The sequence below is a fragment of the Nycticebus coucang genome, chromosome 15 (genome assembly GCF_027406575.1).
Source record: "Nycticebus coucang isolate mNycCou1 chromosome 15, mNycCou1.pri, whole genome shotgun sequence".
NCBI classification, from domain to species: domain Eukaryota; kingdom Metazoa; phylum Chordata; class Mammalia; order Primates; family Lorisidae; genus Nycticebus; species Nycticebus coucang.
The window spans coordinates 65,268,475-65,287,967 of NC_069794.1; the positions used below are offsets into that span (position 1 = coordinate 65,268,475).

Sequence of the window (19,493 nt, forward strand, 5' to 3'; positions counted from 1 at the left end):
CCTTAAAGAAAGATGGAGACTTTACCTCTTTCATGTTTACATGGATGGAGCTGGAACATATTCTTCTTAGCAAAGTATCTCAGGAATGGAAGAAAAAGTATCCAATGTACTCAGCCCTACTATGAAGCTACATTATAACTTTCACATGAAGGCTATAACCCAACCCGCAGCACAAGACTATGAGGAAAGGGCCAAGGAAGGGAAAGGGAGGGGGGAGGTTAGAGTGGAGGGAAGGCAATGGGTGGGGCCACACCTATGGTGCATCTTAGAATGGGTATAGGCGTAACTACTAAAGGCAGAATACAAATGTATGCATACAATAACTAAGAAAATGCCATGAAGGCTACGTTGAACAGTTTGATGAGAATATTTCAGATTGTATATGAAACCAACACATTGTACCCCTTGACTGCACTAATGTACACAGCTATGATTTAACAATTAAAAAAAAGAAGTATTTTACTTTCACTATCCATATGTCATGTTCCAATAGAAACAAAATATTCAAAAATATGGAATGATTACCACTATTTCATAAATCAGAAAACTAAGACCCAGAAAAAGGAAGTAAAAATGTTGATCACCTAGTCACTCAATGGGTATCCTCAGGGTCCAAACCTTGGAACCCTGCTCCAGAGCCTCAAGTCTCAGTGCCCATGTCACCTCTGTGTGTGATATAAAACATAGTGCAGGAGTTACTAAACACACACACACATACACACGCACGTGCCCCCATTCAAATAAAGTTTCTATGCCAATCTGAGAAAAATTACTACTTAGCTGTGTGATCTTGAGCAAGACACTTAACCTCTCCATGCTTCAGTTTCTTTATAGGATTGTTGCAAGAACGAAAAGAATGGTAGTATGTGTATTTTAGTCTGGTACACAATATTCTATCAAAGTTAGCTTTTATCACCATCATTATTAGTCGTACAGGTCAGTATAAGACAGATGAAGGAGACCTAGTTTTATTTCCCAGCCTCTTAACTGAGTCATCCTTCAAGTTCTTTTAATTAAAATGGAAAAACTAATCAGAGATCTTCTTGTATATCATGAAAAGATGCCATGTGACTATAAGGCCCTAGGTATTCCTAAAGTTACAATCTCTGTAAGGGAGGACATGCTTATTCAAGAAAAACTGCTCAAATTTTTACAGGGACAAAACCAGCTACAAATGTCTCTCTTTTCTGTACTGGAAATGTGAATCTAGATTTAGTAACAAGGAAAACTTTTAAAATGTGTCAGTGCTATTATTTGTGTGCTTTCAGATGGGTGGGAGAAACGTGTTAGCTAGCAGGTGCTCTTTCTTGTTAAGTTAAGCTCTTCACTTCACTTCCTCCAAAGACCACTCAAATGAAAATGCTTATTCTTAGATGTTTATCTTTGGCTCCCATTTGTCCCAAAACAAGAACTCAGAAAGACAACATATTTTGGGGAGTAAATGATTGCATAAAAACTATGTCTAATCAAATATACTCCTCCAGAGAATATGACCTTCAATTTTCATCCACATTCCTAACCCTCCCCCACTTGGTACAGGCTCTAAACTAATTGAAAAAAGGCAAAGTTCCTGTCCTCTGCTGTCACACCTGGCCATCTCACCTGGCAGTGCAAAGAAGAGGAAATACAAGAATTTGTGAAACAGACGCCATCCTAACACTTTGGACAGGTAATTATGAAAACCCCAACACTACCATAAACTTGCTGCCTTAACTCAGCAGAATGAAACTAGGTTCTGTTGGCGGCCAGGAGGGTGTTGTTGGCAGCAATGCAGTGACATATTCATTTGGAAGATCATACCTTAGACGGTCCAAAACCACTTCCCTCCCTTCAGTTCATGTATCTTTCAAACCCACAGTAAGGCAGGAGAACCCTCCCCCATTCTCACGCAAGGGAACTTAAGTTCAGTGAGTTTTTTTGACTTGCCAAGATCTCACCATTATTTGGCCTGAGGACTGGGTGTCTTAGACCCAGTTTACCCATTCTCAGTCCTTTGTGGTCCCCCACCACATCTTCAATTCAAACCCTCCAAATCTCACTGTAATAACAAAAGGGAAGCTCTCTTAAAACATAACCTCTCCTTTGAGTCTTAAGTATCACCCAGGGCGAAATAGAAACAATCCTTCCTTTCAAGGTTCTCCGTACTCTCCAAGCTGACGGCGTCGTTTAGCAGGGAATCTGCAGCAAATCCCCCCAGCGTGGCGTGGCGACGCTGAGCTGAGGGGTGGAGGGGGCGAGTGCAATCATTCCGCTCTCCCCGCCGCAATCTCAGCAGGCAGGCTGCTCCGACCACCTACCTGCCGCGCTTTCACACTCCAACCTAGCTCAGTTAAGTGGCAACATGTTTGTTTTTCCAGATAACCAAAGGGTTTGGGCGTGCTGGGTAGGCGGTCAACCGCGGCCGTTCGCAGCCCGTTCGCGCGCGTTTGGGGAACCGAGAGCAGCACCGAGCCCGGAACACAGCGCCCGGGGCCACAGCGGGCGCAGGCTTTGTACTGTACTCACTGAGATTCGCCCCGCGGTAAGTGCCCTGAGGTCCTTGCTCCTCGCCCTTCCGCGCCCAAGCCGACCACTAGGTCGCTTTCACTTTGCAAAGTCAACGCCATAAAAATCCTCCATCCTACCAAGAAGCCCGTTTCTACAATCTCCAAGGGCCTCCCGACTGCCCTGACCTAGCCTGAGGCGCCGGGTCTCAGCGCGCAGCAGCCGCGTCTGGCGCCCCTTCCGCCTTCCCGCCTGCCCGGCTGCACTCCCTTCCCCTCTCCCCGCCGGCTCCGGCCCCACCCGCCTCACCCCGGCGGTGGGCGCAGCTTGTCAGGTCTTCGCTCGGGGCTGCGTTTAGGGGTCACCGCGTTCCCCAGGCAGCAGGAAGAGGGAGCGAGCAGGAGGAAGCGACGCCTGGACACCGCCACGCCCCCCACCAGCCCCACCGCCGCAACCCAGACCAAGAAGCTCCCCGAGCTCCCTGGCCAGCTGCGGGCACCGAGAGGAAAGGGACTTGGCCCCACCTTCACCCGTGTTGCCACACGCCTCCCGCCGGGCCCCCTACAGCCGGGATCACCGGCCCTCACTGCGACCGAGCGACGCTGTCAGGGGTCAAAACCGGATAAACGCAGACGAGGCAGAAATGAGTTCCCAACCCCAAGCGTCCCAAGCAGCAGTATATAGTAGTCAGGACACTCTCCTGAAACGAAGAGTAACCTGGAGGAATTTACCCTGAAATCGACTGCAATTTACCCGGAGCGTAAACTGCCCTCTCTGGGACCTCACCTGGCTGCTCCTCGCGGAGTCCGGCTCATTCAGTGGATTCACTGTCAGCATATGTCCTACTCGTCACTTTGTCCTCTGGCAGCAGGGTTTGGAACCTTGTCACAGGTGTGCCGCGCATATCCCTGAGATCTGAGATTGTGGTGGTGCGGAAAAAGCAATAAAAGACGTTTTCACAAATAGAAACCTAGGCGCTGCTAGTAGTGCTGAGTGCGCGACGTCCTCCGCCTCTAGGGGCCGCAGCGCCCTCATTTCTCTAGGGAAGGATCTCCAAGCTCTCTGGGACTACTGGTGAATCAGAGGACCCTAGCTTTCTTAGGAAAATCCCTTCTCGGTAAAAACAAATTCCATCACACCATGGTTCCCTGACTTTGTCCTGACATTTCCAAACTGTGGAACAAAGGCACTGGCAATTTGGGCTTTATTTGCCTGGTATCTGTGGAACACCCAGGTCCCTGGCACATCCTGGCATGGAATGGTTAAGGGCGACACCCCTTACTAATCACTGCCATCTCCAGATGAGATTATGAATCCATATGACAAAGTCAGGTGGATTTCTCTTCGCTTCCCTCAGGACAGCCTGTTTGGAATCTGTACAGCTTGAACCAGAAGGAACTCTGGGTATTTGGGATATTTAGAATTTTTAGAATTCCGAGTACTACATCCCAGGAAATCAGATCAGCTGAAGGTCCACTGGGACGGGCTTACCTTTAAGGAGTCAGAAAGAAAAGGGTATGTGCTAACATTTGTTGAGTGTAATATCTGTGATGTGCCAGATACTTTCCCTAATTATATTGAACAGTCCTGTCAACATCCCTGAGAATAACAAACAAATCATTGTCTCCATTTGACAGAGGAAAATCTGTGGCTTAGAGAGATTAAGTAATTTGCCCAAGCCCACGCAGGCTTTTAAGGCAGGTGTATCCAACACCAAACCTGATATCCTATTTCCAACACCTCAACAGCAAGGCAGAAGAATAAAATAAAGGGACGAAGCAAGAGCCCTCTCAGGAATATTTAAAGGGAAAGAAGAGTCAAGAGGGTGCTGAAAGAATCTTAAAACAAGAGTAAATGTCATGCAAGTAAATCAGTGAGTCAGGAAACAAAAACAACCATACCAGTTGGCAGACTGGACATAAAACAAGGCAGCAAGATCATTCTTGAATTTTTGTTTTTGTTTTTTTTTTTTTTTGAGACAGAGTCTCGCTACGTTGCTCTCCATAGAGTGCCTGTGGCACTCACAGCAACCTCAAACTCTTCGGGCTTAAGCGGATTCTCCTGCCTCAGCCTCCCAAGTAGCTGGGACTACAGGTGCCCACCACAAAGCCCAGCTATTTTTTGGCTGTAGTTGTCATTACTGTTTGGCAGACCTGGGGTGGGCTCGAACCCACCACCTTTGGTGTATGGGGCTGGTGTCCTAGCCGCTTGAGCTACAGGCGCCGAGCCAGCAAAATCATTCTTTAGGGAGACTAGGTAACCTTGGACCAAGATGGTGTGATCTGGTCAGTTCCCTCCAAAGCCACTTTGAAATCATCTTTACCAAAACTGTCATCAGGCTGGCCTGTGCAATATTGCATGGGTATACTAATAAATCTGAATATACACATTTGGCTTCTAGTCACAAAGAAAAGTCCACATTCTGAAAGAGTATCTCCAGGACTAAGTAAGACAGTTGAAGGACAGATTTTTCCAAGTTTGGAATACTGCTCTGTGCCCTGTGGGATCTGGATGTAGAATCTCCCAGGCACTAAATGCTTTCCATGGCTGCACAATTGATTGGTTAATTCTGAGAAAGATACTGATAATTACAAACCTAGCACCATGCAGGAAAAGCAGAAGCTGTTTGTTGGTGGTGTTGTTGTTTTCCCCCATGGAGAAAGTGAACTTCCAGGTCACAGTAGCCTCTCAGACCCAAGGCTTGAAGGCCCTGAGTGTGTCAGGAATAACTCACCACATTAGCTGGCCGAGACAAGCTCACAAGCTCACACCCAGCACCCATTGGTCACACACAAAGCTCCATTGTGGAAAGGACAGCCTCTAGAACATTAAAACCCTGGCAGCTGCCTGCCAAAACACAGGCAGACTCCACAAATAGTGATTTGTGCTGTGAACAGAGCTTTGACCCTGGTTTTGAACTCAGCTGACGGAGTCAGCAAAGGGGAAATCAGTCTCTGTAGAAAACAGGAAGGAAATGAGATAAAACGAACTGCATAATAAGCTACCAAAAGGAACCTAATGGGGCAGTTACCACGCAGAAGTTCAGGGAAGAAGGAGCTAGGAGCTTCCCCCCTGCATGGGAGGGAAGCCAAGACACACACCAGGGAGGGGAAGACTAGAGGGAAGCTGCCATTGGCTTGGCAGTTTCTGTTTATCCTGTCTGTCTGCATATCCACAAGGGACAAATTGGTATGGTCCCACTTACAAGAAGAACCTAGGGAAGGCAAATTCACAAAGACAGAAAGAACCGAGGTTACTAGGGGCTGGGGGAATGGGGAGTTATTGCTAAATGAGTACAGTTTGTTTGGATGAGGGCAAAGTTCTGGAGATGGATAGTAATGATGGTTGCACAATATTGTAAAAGAGCTTAATGCCAGTCAGTCATATGCTGAAAAATGGTTAAATGTAAATTTGATGCTATGTATATTTTACCAATATAGAAGGTACTTCTTTTTCTTCTTCTTCTTCTTTTTTTTTTTTTGAGACAGTCTCATTATGTCGCCCTCCATAGAGTGCTGTGGTGTCACAGCTCACAGCAACCTCCAACTCTTGGGCTTAAGCGATTCTCTCGCCTCAGCCTCCCAAGTAGCTGGGACTACAGGAACCCACCACAAGGCCTGTCTAATTTTTGGCTGTAGTTGTCATTGTTGTTTGGCGGACCCAGGCAGGGTTCAAACTCGACAGCTCCAGTGTATGTGGCTGGTGCACCAGCCGCTGAGCTACAGGCATGGAGCCCACAATAGAAAGTATTTCTGTTTTAAAACTCTATTATCATGATGTAATACTTATTTGGAGTAAAAGCTCAAGTAAAAGCATATGCTGAGAGAGCCCTCCCTCTGGAAGTTCTTTTCTTGGTGTTTAATAAATCTGGTCCTATTTTGCTTTTCATGAAGGGTGCCAGACACAGCCTTTTGGTGTTGCACCACATTCTGAATGTCAGAAGGAAAAGTATTTCTGTGGTTTTGCTATTTGTTTCTGCTGGTAGTGAGTAGCTTGCGGTGTACAGTAGCATACTTGGAGATGCATGCCCCAAAAGATGAGGATGAGGGTATTAAAACAAAAAAGGGTTATAGACCCAGGTGAAAGAACTATTTGCTTCCAGCCAGCAGCCCAGGGGTAGGCCTACTTTCCAGAGAAAAGAGGATGGGGGGTGGGCTTGTGTTCTGACAGAGACCAAGAAGAGTGATCTTTGTCCTTAGTCCTTCCTCCCCTCTCTTTATTTTAGTTTACAATTTTCTTCTTTGAAGATGCTCTTAGCTAAACTAGTAGAACCAAAAGCTGCAGCTATTTCGTGATCTCTTTTTTATGTTTAAAAATAACAGTGTATGCAAAATTTGTGGTCCCATGTGAGGGACTGTGAAGTCAGGAGGACTTTACTCATTACTGAATTCCTTTTCTGACTCCAACCCCCACCCAGGATCTGGTCATATAGCTTACATGCTTTAGGAGTGTTTTAACTGATCACATGGCTTGTGGTGTGTGATTTGAATGCCATCCTACAAAACAGGAGGACATTAAGCTAAGATTATCCCGTGCTTGGGAACTGTTAATAGTCCCAAGTCTAAATGTCTTAATATTTAAAGTCATTTAAACATTTAAAGTATTCCTTACTGTAATCTCAACCTAACTTTCAGTCTGTTCTCTTACTCTTGCCTCACTTAAGCCAAGATCAACAATGGTCTCCAATTACTCTGAGAATATTTTCCACATTTCCCTACCTTTGTACTTAAAGTCATTGACCATATCTTACATTCTTCACATCTGCTTCCTGGCACTGACCTTGAACTTAGGTGTTTCAGATCTGTATATGTGCTGCCTGAGTGAGCACAGTGTTTCAGATCTGGCATTGCCTTTGTTTCTGTGGTAGCCTTTTAGCCTAGGATAGACAATCCCCATGTCATTTACATATGAACTGTTTAATAAGGAAAGGCTAAAAGACTTAAATAAAATCTTATGTGGCTGGTATAAATTTTATTTCATAACTCTGATACAAAAAAAAAAAAGGGTCACATTACCTTATACCTTATTTTTCTAAAATTTCCTCTAAATCAGATTAAGTTGACTTGGTATCCCCTCTTCAGTAAGTGGCAAGAAGTGAAGTCCTTTGTTTGGAAAGCCTTACACCCTCCCTAGAGTTCTTGGGAGCCTTGGTGCTTATCCAGCTTCCAGGGAAAGATTTCTGGTCTTTGCTTCATCATAGGCACTGCAGAAATCCTATTTTGAAGTCTGTGTTAATTTGGGTCCAGGGATCCCTCACTAGCTCTTAAGGGTTCAATGGCTCACATGGCATCCACATGCTGTCCTTTTCAGAGTCTGTCCCTTACTCATAGACCTTCTTTACCCTTCCCAACAAAACAAACAAACAAAAGACCCCTTTCCTTTAGCTCCTACATGAAGAGGCTACCGCCCACAGAGGCAACTATTGCTTACCAGACACTAGAGGCACAATTAAATTAAAGACAAAAATCTAACTATGCCCCAAGTGTCAGGGTCCTGCCCCAGGGGCAGGGTCTGCTAAGACCTATGGAACTGGTACAGCCGACTGAAGAAATATAAAGTTAGGAATGACAATAAAGAAAGAGACACAAGACACAAAATAGAATTTTCTTTTTTTTTTTTCTTTTTTTTTTTTTTGTAGAGACAGAGTCTCACTGTACCGCCCTTGGTAGAGTGCCATGGCGTCACACGGCTCACAGCAACCTCTAACTCTTGGGCTTACGCAATTCTCTTGCCTCAGCCTTCCGAGTAGCTGGGACTACAGGCGCCCGCCACAACGCCCGGCTATTTTTTTGTTGCAGTTTGGCCGGGGCTGGGTTCGAACCCGCCACCCTCGGCATATGGGGCTGGCGCCCTACTCACTGAGCCACAGGCGCCGCCCCAAAATAGAATTTTCAAAGGTGGGAGCTCAGGGGACCACAGCCCGTTTGTGGGTTCCAGTGAGTGGCCCCAAGTTTCTGTTCCACTCAGCTTTTATTCAAATCTTTTTATTTTATTTTATTTTAATTTTTTAATTTAAAGTTTTTTTTTTTCTTTTTTTTTTTTTGTAGAGACAGAGTTTCACTTTATTGCCCTCGGTAGAGTGCCATGGCGTCACACAGCTCACAGCAACCTCCAACTCCTGGGCTTAGGCAATTCTCCTGCCTCAGCCTCCCGAGTAGCTGGGACTACAGGCGCCCGCCACAACACCCGGCTATTTTTTGGTGCAGTTTGGCCGGGGCTGGGCTTGAACCCGCCACCATCGGTATATGGGGCCGGCGCCCTGCTCACTGAGCCACAGGCGCCACCCTTATTCAAATCTTTTTGCACAGTGGTAAGCTAAGGGAGGGAACAAACACTGCTCACCCAGCAGTTTCTCCAAGTAAGCATATCAGCTCCTATTGTTATTATTATTAACTTTAAGGATTTGAGCAGTTTTGAGGAATCTGAAACTTGAACCTTGTGTGAGGGAAGCCTCCTATCTGGAGTCACAGAAACAGTTCACTGTGGAGTAAAACACCATTGGCGTTAATCTCCTCTGAGGAGTAAGGCATGTTCCTCTCATCACCACCAGAGATGATTGTCCTCTGCAATAAGGGATGTAAGCCTTCCTGCCCGAGCGCTCAAACTGTTGCCTTGATCTCTGCCCCAGCCAAATGCAAATCTCCACAATGGGTATCTGCTTTGTCTGCTTTATGGGCAGGAAATGACTTAGAAGATGTATCTTTTCTAAGTCTTGCCATAATCTCTTTTATGGCCATTATCTTCCTCAAAGTGTTCACAGACTCAGCAGGGGTATTTGTGTAAGCTGTATCCCCAATAGGCCAGAGTTTCAGGAAAGGCCAAAAACTTGTTCAGATACGAAACTTAGGGTGGCACCTGTGGTTCAGTGGGTAGGGCACCAGCCCCATATACCAAGGGTGGTGGGTTCAAACCCAGCCCTGGCCAAACTGCAACAACAACAAAAATAGCCAGGCATTGTGGCAAGCACCTGTAGTCCCAGCTACTCGGGAGGCTAAGGCAAAAGAATCACCTAAGCCCAGGAGTTGGGGTTGCTGTGAGCTGTGTGATGCCACAGCACTCTACCAAGAGCGATAAAGTGAGACTCTGTCTCTAAAAAAAAAAAAAAAAAGAAAAGAAAGAAAGAAAAAAGAAATTAAATTAGCTGACTGTTCTTTGTTCCAACTCCTTCAGCTTGCTTTTTAATTTTCCCTTTTGCTGGGGGTACACTCCCCTTTGGTCCCCATTCTGCCTGCACCAAGGGAATCACCACACTGTTGGCCCTTTTTAGGGAAATAAGAGAAAAGTCATCTCATTGATTCAGATTTTTCTACAAAGTAATAAGTAAAAAACAAATGAATTTCTCAATAAATTGTTAGCAGCAACAAAATAAAAATGGATTCCTCAATATACAGTTGAACCTGCACACTTGACCACCTCCCTACACTGACCACCTCCTTTCATAGACTGAACATGCATCCCACGTACCTATCAGTACAGTAAGCCTAGTTCCTTACACTGACCACCTCTGTATGTTAACCAGTTTGTTCCAGTCCCTTGGGAAGTCAACTTGCAGAAGTCCTACTGTATTATCCTGCCAAATTTTTGGTTCAAAATTTCTGATGTACCAGTATACAGAATACAAATAGATACCCCTAGTCTGAACAGAAGTTGCATCTTTATAAAGTGGATAGATTCAACCCACAGCTTCTCTCCCATGGATTCCTTTCACCAACCATTAAAGTCATTTACCTCGATGTAGAGTTCTGATTTTACACTCTCCAAGCCACAGTCTACTTAAAAATAGATTTTTTCTGTGCCAATTTATTGGTTGGTGCTGACCAACAAACATGGACATTCCCACCCACTCCACTAGCTTAAAGTTATCTTTTCTTTGTAAGTAACAATAAATCATCATTCTCGCATATATTCATTATTCCTAGTGAGTTTGGTCAGAATACATCAGACCCTGTGGTAGGCAGAATGATAGTGTCCCAAAGATGTCCACATTTTAATTTCAGGAACCTATAATTATGTTACATGGCAAGGGGGAAATTATGGTAGGAGATAGAATGAGGTTACTAATCAGTTGACTTTAGCATGAGGACCCCCCATGTGGGCCCAATATTATCGCAAGGTCTTTATGATAAAAGAGTAAGGCAGGGAAGTCAAGGTCAAAGTGATTTGATGTGATAAAGTTTTGACTAGCCATTGCTGGCTCTGAGGATAGAAGGGGGCATTTGTGTGCAAAGAATATGAGCAACCTCTCCTAGATCCTCTCGTGGGAACACAGCCCTGCTAACACCTTAATTTTACCCCATTTCAGACTTCCGGAGTGCAGAACTGTAAGACACTAAATTTGTATTGCTTTAAGCCACTAAATTTATAGTAATTTGTTACAGCAGCAGTAGGAAACTAACAGAGACCGCAAGAGACTGAGTGATTTTGGTTGCACTGATGAAATGAAGTTGCTGGAGCTACAAAGTAGTTTAGCTACCCAGTGGTTTCCTGGACTTCTCTGGAAATATCTGTTTTATTTTCCTCTTGAATCATCAAGTCCTTTGAACATAATATGGGCTCTTAAAAAAAAAAATCTGTCAAATAAATGGATTTGGCAAAATATAGAGTGTGTGAGCCATGGTTGGTAAGTGTTTTTTGGGGGGTTTCTGGGGTTTTTTTGTTTGTTTGTTTTTGTTTTTGTTTTTTGAGACAGTCTCACTATATCACTCTTGGTGGAGTGTCACAGCTCACAGCAACCTCAAACACTTGGGCTTACACAAATCTCTTGCCTCAGCCACCCAAGTAGCTAGGGCTACAGGTGCCCACCACAACACCTGGCTATTTTTTATCATTTAGCTGGCCTGGGCCGGATTCAAACCCATCAGCCTTGGTGTATGTGTCTGGTCTCGTAACACCTGTGCTACCGGCACCAAGCCAGGCTGGTGTGGTTTTTTTGTTTGTTTGTTTGTTTGTTTGTTTGTTTGTTTGTTTTGAGACAGAGTCTCACTTTGTCACCCTTGGTAGAGTGGTGTGGTGTCACAGCTCACAGCAACCTTCAGCTCTTGGGCTTAGGTGATTCTCTTGCCTCAGTCTCCTGAGTAGCTGGAACTACAGGTGCCTGCCACAATGCCCGGCTATTTTTTTGTTGCAGTTTGGCCGGGGCCAGGTTTGAACCCACCACTCTCAGTATATGGGGCCAGTGCCCTACTCACGGAGCCACAGGCACCACCCCAGGCTGGTGTGTTTTTGATGGTCGAAAAACTTTGAGGATTAACCATTTCTCTCTCTAACTAGTTGTGAAGGAATGCCTCTAATATAAATGTGACATAGGTAACATTGTATATCAACTTTACTAGATCAGGGGATACCTAGATATTTGGTTAAACATATTTCTGGGTGTTACTAGGTATTATCAGTGGCATTTGAAGAGGTGAACACAGTAAAGCAGAGGGTCCACCAAGGATGGGCAAATATCACCCACTCCCTTGAGGAACTTAATAAACAAAAGACAGGGAAGAATTCACCCCTTTCCAATTTCACACCTTGCTGCTTAAGCCAGAACATCTCTCATCTTCTTTCTCCTGGTTCTTAGGCCTTCAGACTTGGGCTACACTATCCCATCAGCTTTCCTGGGTCTTCAACTAGCAGACAACAGATCATGGAACTTCTCAACCTTTATAATCATGTGAGCCATTATCTTGTAATAAATCAAACAATCTCTCTCTCTACATGCGCACGCACGCGCGCACACACACACGCACACACACACACACACACCCCTCTGTTTCTTTAGAGAACCTAACAACTATAGGGGCTGAAGGCTGAGTTCTTCTTGGCCCTCTGAACATTCACTGAAAAATCACTGACAAGATACAGGTTAACCGGTTCGGTGCCTATAGCTCAGCGGTTAGGGTGCCAGCCACCTACACCAGGGCTGGAGGGTTCAAACCCAGCCTGGCCCAGGCCTGCCAAACACCAATGACATCTACAACAACAACAATAACAACAAAAATAGCTAGGTGTTGTGACAGGTGCCTGTATCCCAGCTACTTGGGAGGCTGAGGCAAGAGAATCGCTTAAGCCCAAGAGTTTGAGGTTGCTGTGAGCTGTGACACCATGACACTCTACTGAGCGTAACATAGTGATACTCCGTCTCAAAAAAAAAAAGATTAATAGGAGAAATGGCATACAAATTTATTTAATATGTATACATAAGAGCCTTCATACTGAAGACTCAAAAATAGATGGGCAATTGTCAGTTTTTACACTGAGGCACAACAAAGTAGGGATAGGTGTATAGAAATAGATTGGACAAAAGGGTGTGACCTAATGCTAAATAGACTGAGTGGGGAAACTGAACAAGTCCTGTGTGTCTACATTCTTCTTACCCTCTGGACATGCATTTTTTTCTTTCTAGGTATGGGGCAGGGCCCTTTCTGGAATGGGGGTCTTGTGACAGTCAAGCAAAATAGGTGACATAATTTCATTATGGCCAGTTTTTGCAGAGAATATGTTTAGGTTTTATGGCTGGGTTTTGAAAAAAGTAGTTCCGTCTGGTTTCAATGACCAACCTTGGGGAAGAGGGATTCTAGTTTCTATGGCTACTGTGGAGAGAGAATGACACTAAAAGGGGACAGGAAAAGATCAGAGAAAAACTTTTGCTTCTCAGGCCCTCATTTCAAGATCTTTTTTCTGAGCTCCAACACAATCAAGAAGCGGACTTAACAGCAAATGTGTGGTAAAAATACCAGCTCCTTTGTTTACCTACAAGGAAACTGTGGATTCAATTTAAAAGTCAATGCCTAGTCTTAGCATACAGTAGTGACTTTCTTCATACAAGAGAAAGCTTCATTTCTATTCTGAGGCCTGTGGAAACTCTTTAGAGCTGGTGAACGAGCTTGTGGCATTCTGGTCAACACAGCTGACACCCATGTCATGTCCAATAGTAAACACTAGGCCTGTTTGAAGAAGAAAGGAAAAGTGAAGTGTGTCAATGAATCATTCCAGCAGTGCTCAGCTAAGAAGCTCTCCCAAGAGGCCTGTTGTCATTCTCTGGTGTTGTCACAGAGTCAAACCAAATGTAAATGAAAAGGTCCCTTGAAAAATGCCATTAGTTGAAAGTTGCTGGCTCAAAAGCCCTCCTGGGAAGAGACGTGGTCCAGTTGTGAGCTCTTTGTAGCAAGAACTTATGGTGCACTAACTAGCCACACTCACTGGGCCCCTGTGGCACAGAGACTTTTTTTCTTAATGTTCATTGTTTCTAGTGAGTGCTGTATTTATGTGGCTTTAAAGCAGTCCAGTTTGTTAGTGATGAAAAGCATATCAATCAACAGAAATATGTACAACACATAGAGCAAAAAGAAACTCTGGCTGGTTTGTGCTGAGCTTGTCTAGACTAAGGAATGGAGGAGGTGGGAGATGGGAGTCTGAAGCCACTTTAAGGGGTTGGCACCTTAGTCTAGCGACAATGGGAGCTACTGAAGGGCTGTAAACAGTAGGAAATGACCAGGTTGGGAAACACTGATATTTGAGTTTTTCTTCCTTGGTGATCTAATTTTCCTTAAGACTGTGCTTTTCAAACTTCAGTGTGGATAGGAATTACCTGGCATCTTGGTGAAGTGTAGATTCTCATTTAGTAAGTCTAAGGTGAGGCTCTGGAGCCTGTAACAAGCTTTCCAGGGCTGCTGAGCCATGGCCTGGTCTTTGAGTAGCAAAGTCCTAAATAGGATCACTTGTGAGCATCCAATCATCCGCTTTTCTTTTCTTCTTCTTTCTTTCTTTTTTCTTTTTTTTCCTTGCTGGAAGGCAAGCACAATGGTCTTTTCTATCCTCAGAGAGCTGCCTGTTTTTCTGGGGTAACCTAATTGCTCTTGCAGAGAACACTGTGGCTGCAGTGATGTCATTAGTCATTCATTCTAAGTGCTTCTTGTTCTGGACCATTGCTCAGACTTTTTACTCTTTCAGCTCAGACCTTTCTGCCTCATCTTGTTCTCTGTGTGCTCAGTTACCAAATGAGATTTGAAATTCCTTTTTTCTGCTGTCTGCAGTGTGATTTGTTACCTCCCAAATGGAAGGGTTTGTTTGTGTAAGGAGCACACAGGGATAGTTCAACAAAGCGGTGTGTATCAAGTCAGTGGACACAGCCAACATGGTTATAGCAAGAGTACCAAGTTGTTTCTTGGTACAAGTAAGGAGGACATGGGGTTAGTTCCCAAAGTGTGTCTCTGAACAAGAGGGCTGGCTGGTGTTATAGTCAAAGGGTAATGAGACGTGTTCTGAGACATGTTTGCTACTCAATGAGACGATCTTACAGCAGAGCGATGCCAGCAAACAAATTCTGACTGGATCCTGCTATGAGGTGATGCCAAGACTTGATATGCTTGGAGCCTGGATCCTACCATGAAGTGCTCACTTCTTAGCTCAGTCCCCAATCCTTGATCCAAACACTTAGGGTTTGCTCATGGTTGCATCCTTTATTCATCTGGGCAGGCTCAGGTTATATGACTTTCAACATGGGGATTCATAGCAACTGAAAAACAACTCACAACTTTGTTACGTAAAAATTGAGCCACATTGGTCTGGTACAGTGGTTCTCAACCTTCCTAATGCTGTGACCCTTTAATACAGTTCCTGTGGATCGTGACCCATAGGTTGAGAACCGCTGGTCTGGTGGCTACAAACAAATTCCCAATTCTTGAGTTTAACATCAAGCCAAGATTCTCCAAATGTGACCACTCTGCCTTAATTTGAATAGATGTTAAGGGAAAGTACAGATAAATAAATTACAATCTTTTAAATTATGGCTTGAGCTTGGTGGCTTTATACCTATAATCCCAGCACTGTAGGGGGCCGAGGCAGGTGGATTGCCTGAGCTCATGAATTTGAGACCAGCCTGAGCCAGAGTGAGACCCCATCTCTAGAAGTAGCTGGCATTGTGGCAGACTCCTATAGTCCCAGCTACTCTGGTGAATGAGGCAAGAGAATCACTTGAGCCCAAGAGTCTGAGGTTACGGTGACCTATGACATCACAGCGCTGTACAGGGGTGACAAAGTGAGACTCTTTCGCAAATAAATAAATAAATAATTTGTGTGCACCTCAATAAATAAATAAAATTGATGTTGCAGGGAGAGAAAAACGGGACTCCCCTAACCTTTATTTTGGTCCATACAGCATATATACAGAGGGTGCCACAAAAATGTATGCACATTTTAAGAAAGGAAAAAGTTGTGTTAAATTTGTAATACTCAAGTGATGTTTGACTTCTATAATTACAGAAGGTGCCTAATGTGACTTGTATTCATCTTTTGTTATCAGTACATATTGAATATTACAATTTTAATGTAGTTTTTCCTTTCTAAAAGTGCATATAGGCTCAGCACCCATAGCACAGTGGTTACGGTGCCAGCCACATGCACCGAGAGTGGCAGGTTCGAACGCGGCCCAGACCAGCTAAACAACAATGACAGCTGTGACAAAAAAATAGTTGGGCATTGCAGCAGGTGCCTGTAGTCCCAGCTACTTGGGAGGCTGAGGCAAGAGAATCGCTTAAGCCCAAGAGTTGGAGGTTGCCGTGAGCTGAGATACCATAGTGCTCTACCAAGGGCAACATTGTGAGACTCTGTCTCAAAATAAAATAAAATAAAAGTGCATATACATTTCTTTTTTGGCATCCTCTGTATATACATACCACTGTGTAAACTAAACTAAAATCTTAGCCCTCCACCCAGTTGTTAAACGAACCCCACACCCCCACCCTTGGCCAAAGGCATACCCCTCAAAAAATCCTTAAAGCTGAGTTGCTGACCATAAAGAAAAGGGTGGTCAGACAGGTCTTATCTTGTCCCATCCCTTTTGGAGTTATACTTTGTAACAATAAGATATCCAAATCGTTAGCAAGCTTAAGGCCATGTAAAACAAAGGTTAAATCTCACCTGCAGGCCATCAATTTACTTAACAAATCCCTTGAGTGTTAACAGACTGTGTTCCAAGCCTTTAGACCAGTGATTTTCAACCGGTGTGCCTTGAGAGGATCTTAGGTATGCCCGGAAAATCTTTAAAGATCATTAATTAAATTATTTCTGAAAGAAGTTTAAAGCACGGTAAATACATTTATTTTTACTCTTTGTTTTTTTTGATCAACGTAATTTAAGCATGCCACAGAAGTTTAACTATAGGTTCAAGTGTGCCGTGAGATAAAAAAAGGTTGAAAAACACTACTTTAGATAAAAGCTTCATTTCTTTAACTTTTACAAATCAAAAATCTTTAAACCCACCTATAACCTGTAATACTCTGGTATTACAGGTGAGATGTCTCACCTTTACAGGTCAAATCAATGTACATCTTCCATGTATTATTTAGATTTTTTTACATAATTTGATCTCCCTAAAATGTATAAAACTGAACTGTAACCCAACCATGGCAGGACCAAGTCTTCTTGTGTATGACTCTCCAGGCTGTGGTCACACATATTGGACTCAGAATAAACCTCTTTAAATTATCTGACCGAGTTTGAGGTTTTTCCATTGATGAGAGTATAATATAAATAAGGTGACAAATGTAAACTGCTTAGCACAATGTCTAGAATACAGGAAGTATCTAAAGGAAGTCAAAATATTACACCCTCAAATATATTTTTTGACATATTTTGAGACGTCTGTGTAGGGAGCCAGCAAACAGAAATAGCCCTGCAAAGCTGTCTTATGTTGTGGGAATTTGCATCTATAGAGAACCTGCCTGTAGCCAGGCCTTCCCCCATCCAGATTTAGGAAAGATTAGCTGAGAGTCCATACCTTGGAAAGTCTGAAAGAAACATTCACCATCTTGTCTCTGAGGGTTACTCCTGAAAGAAAATATTACCATGAGAATGTGACCATCTCTCATCCCCTACCATGAGAACGTGACCTTTTGTAACTGTTCTAGGAGATAGCCCCGAGCTGAAGCAAATGTTTACTGTTAAGCAAATGTTTAACTGTTAATCTTGTCTTAAGACAGTTGAATAATGAACCAGAGTTCTTCTTATCTGGAAAGCCCCTGCTATGTCTGCTCCCCCTCCTTACTTTATGGTTAAAGCCCCTGCTATGTCTGCTCCCCTTTCCTACTTTATGGTTAGAGCCCCTGCTATGTCTGCTACTCCCGCCTACTTTGTGGTTTTTGCCTTTATAAGCTTGTAAAATCTGCTGTTTGGGGCTTAACTCCTCTGCTCCTGAGAGAGTCACGGGTTAGGCCCCAGCATGCTGGAATAAAAAAAAAACCTCGTGCTGATTGCATCAAGTGTCGTCTCTTGCGGTTGTTGGGGGTCGTGTTAGCCCAGGACAGAGTGGGGGTCTTGTCCCAAGTCTTTCACTCCCTGTGAGGTTTCATCTATATGACGAGACCACCTTTGCTAGCCAGGCCTCTTCTCTCCCTTTCTCCTTCATGTAACCTGGCTTGCTACCACAACCTGATTGACCACCATAACTAGGTTGGGGCCATGCCCTGAGCCCCATTCTTCCTGTAACCTGGAGATGGTTTATAAACTTCTGTACCCTATTAGGTAATTAATTACTCTGTGATTTTCCTGGTGTGCACATTAATGAATCTGTGTGCCTTTTCTCCAATTAATCTGCCTTTTGCGAATTTTGTTTTGTTTTGAGACAGAGACTCCAGCTGTCACCCTGGATAGAGTGCTGTGGCATTATAGCTCATAGCAACCTCCAACTCTTGGGCTTAAGCAATCCTCTTGCCTCAATTTTTCCATTTTAGTAGAGATGGGGGTCTCAATTTTTTGCTCAGGCTGGTCTCAAAACTTGTGAGCTCAAGCAATCCATCTGCCTGGGCCTCCCAGAGTGCTAGAATTATAGCCGTGAGCCACCGTAACCAGCCTTTTGTTACTGTTGTTGTTGTTTGTTCATCTGTGGTTCAAACCCACCACCCTGGTGCATGGGGCTGACAGACACTCTAACCATAGAGGTATAGGCGCCCAGCCCTGTGAGTATTTTTTTTTTTTTTAGCAAAACTTCAGAAGACAAGGAGGATATTTTCCCTTGGTCTCTACACATCTCCTATACACTAGCTATATACACACTTTATAGGGATGTGAGAATTAAATAAAGTAACACATGTAGAGCACCTAGGATAGTGCCTGGCACACAGTAGATGGTAGACTCACCATAGCTTTTGTGATGACGATGGTGGCGATGACGATGCTGATGATGATGATGAGAAGCAGAGGATGACAGCAGAAGAAGCAAGAGGAGGGGAGAAGAAGGGAGAGAGCAGGAGAAAGAGAAAAAATAGGAGTTATTAGAGGAAGAAGCGATGGTTGGTGGAGAGCGGGAAGAAGGATGTGAAGCTTAACTTAGACGACAGCGGTGTGCTGGTAAATGTTTAACAACTGGCATTCAGTTCACCAGTGGATGAAGGGCAGAATACGATTAGTTCTGCGAGTCCCCAAGGCTGATTTTGGTGGTGAGAAAATGATTGTGAGGCGTGAGGGCAGGAGCACACAAATCTTTAGGAGTCTTCCTTCATTCCTACTGTCACGATGGTGGTTATTCTACGATGAATACTGAGTGTCCTCAGCCCAGAGTGGTGGCACATTCCTCTGGTCCCAGTTACCAGGGAGACTGAGGTGGCAGGATCGCCTCAGTCGGGGTGGGGGTGGCGGGTCGAAATCTCATCTCTTAAAAAAAAAACCCTGAGGCCAGGCATGGTAGTTTATGCCTACAATCCTAGCACTGTAGGAGGCTGAAGCGGATTGATTGCTTGAGCTCAAGACTTTGAGACCAGCCTGAGCAAAAGCAAGACCCTGTATCTACTAAAAAAAATAGAAACACTGGGGCAAGATGATCCCTTGAGCCCAAGAATCAGAGGTTGCTATGAACTACGACACCATAGCACTCACCCTGGGTGAAAGCTTGAGGCTCTGTCTTAAACAAAAAAAAAAAAGAAAGAAAGAAAAGAAAAGAACCCTGAATATCTTTACTTATACATTTTATGTTCTTTTTTTTTTTTTTAATTGAGACACTGCACTCTAGGGCTTCATGTGCAATC

General features: G+C 44.1%; 1 protein-coding gene across 8 annotated transcripts in view; it reads right to left on the bottom strand.

Annotated features, from left to right (window-relative positions):
* Positions 1-3,437, bottom strand: part of RUBCNL (rubicon like autophagy enhancer) — a 71,378-nt gene extending 67,941 nt beyond the window's left edge. For 5 of the 8 annotated variants that reach the window (XM_053563954.1, XM_053563957.1, XM_053563953.1 and 2 more), the window contains exon 1: positions 3,271-3,437. The gene's annotated coding sequence lies outside the window, so the exon portion shown is untranslated. Of the gene's footprint in view, positions 1-2,297; positions 2,630-3,270 lie in introns of those variants that run through there. The other 3 variants (XM_053563952.1, XM_053563947.1, XM_053563949.1) reach the window with 3 other exon arrangements.
* Between the last annotated feature and the right edge of the window lie 16,056 nt (positions 3,438-19,493).